The sequence below is a fragment of the Raphanus sativus genome, unplaced genomic scaffold (genome assembly GCF_000801105.2).
Source record: "Raphanus sativus cultivar WK10039 unplaced genomic scaffold, ASM80110v3 Scaffold0877, whole genome shotgun sequence".
NCBI lineage: Eukaryota > Viridiplantae > Streptophyta > Magnoliopsida > Brassicales > Brassicaceae > Raphanus > Raphanus sativus.
This window is the reverse complement of record NW_026616191.1, coordinates 7,501-8,848: the sequence shown is the minus strand read 5'-3', so window position 1 is coordinate 8,848 and position 1,348 is coordinate 7,501.

Sequence of the window (1,348 nt, the reverse complement as noted above, 5' to 3'; positions counted from 1 at the left end):
TGTGTTGTGGGTTTTGATTTCAGGTTCTGACAGGGACCGTGGTAAGGCTAAGGAGCCATGAAGACCTTGGCCGTGTGGGATGTGTGATGTAGTTCATGTTGTAAACCTTGGATTTATGTTTAGCCTATTGTGCAACTTATGATTTGAATACTATGTATGGATCACATTTGACATATATATATAAGATGATGTTTGCCTTAAGCTTCCGCATTGTTTTTATTATTGCATGAACCTCAAATGATTGAAAAATGACTAAGTAAAGATTGGACCTTAACCGGCTGAAGTACACTTAGATGTTTAGGTAAGGCCGCGGACTGGTTGGATCATGGGATCCAGGTTTGGGTCTTACAAGTACTACTAACAGTACTTCATCCGGGAAGGATTTAATCCAGCAAAAAGACTGGTTTATCGATCCAACAGACGGACAGTCTATGAAAACTCTAGCAAACAGATAGTCCGAATCAACCAGGAAGAATAAAAAATTATGGACCAGACTGACATACTGATGCCCACGGCTGGGTGTACTGATGGGACATTCAGGGTGTGAAAATACCCCGCAGACTGTCGTGAACATCCGTGAAGGCAAAAAAAAAAAAAAAAATCTCATGTACTGATCACCCACTGATCACCCACGGCTGGGTGTACTGATGGGACATCAGGTTGTGAAAATACCCCGTAGACTGTCGTGAACGTCCGTGAAGGAAAAAAAAAAAAAAAAATCTCATGTACTGATCACCCACTGATCACCCACGGCTGGGTGTACTGATGGGACAGTCAGGGTGTGAAAATACTCCGCAGACTGTCGTGAACGTCCGTGAAGGCAAAAAAAAAAAAAAAAAACTCATGTACTGATCACCCACTGATCACCCACGGCTGGGTGTACTGATGGGACAGTCAGGGTGTGAAAATACCCGTAGACTGTCGTGAACGTCCGTGAAGGCAAAAAAAAAAAAAAAAAATCTCATGTACTGATCACCCACTGATCACCCACGGCTGGGTGTACTGATGGGACAGTCAGGGTGTGAAAATACCCCGTAGACTGTCGTGAACGTCCGTGAAGGCAAAAAAAAAAAAAAAAAAAACTCATGTACTGATCACCCACTGATCACCCACGGCTGGGTGTACTGATGGGACAGTCAGGGTGTGAAAATACCCCGCAGACTGTCGTGAACGTCCGTGAAGGCAAAAAAAAAAAAAAAAAACTCATGTACTGATCACCCACTGATCACCCACGGCTGGGTGTACTGATGGGACAGTCAGGGTGTGAAAATACCCCGTAGACTGTCGTGAACGTCCGTGAAGGAAAAAAAAAAAAAAAAATCTCATGTACTGATCACCCACTGATCAC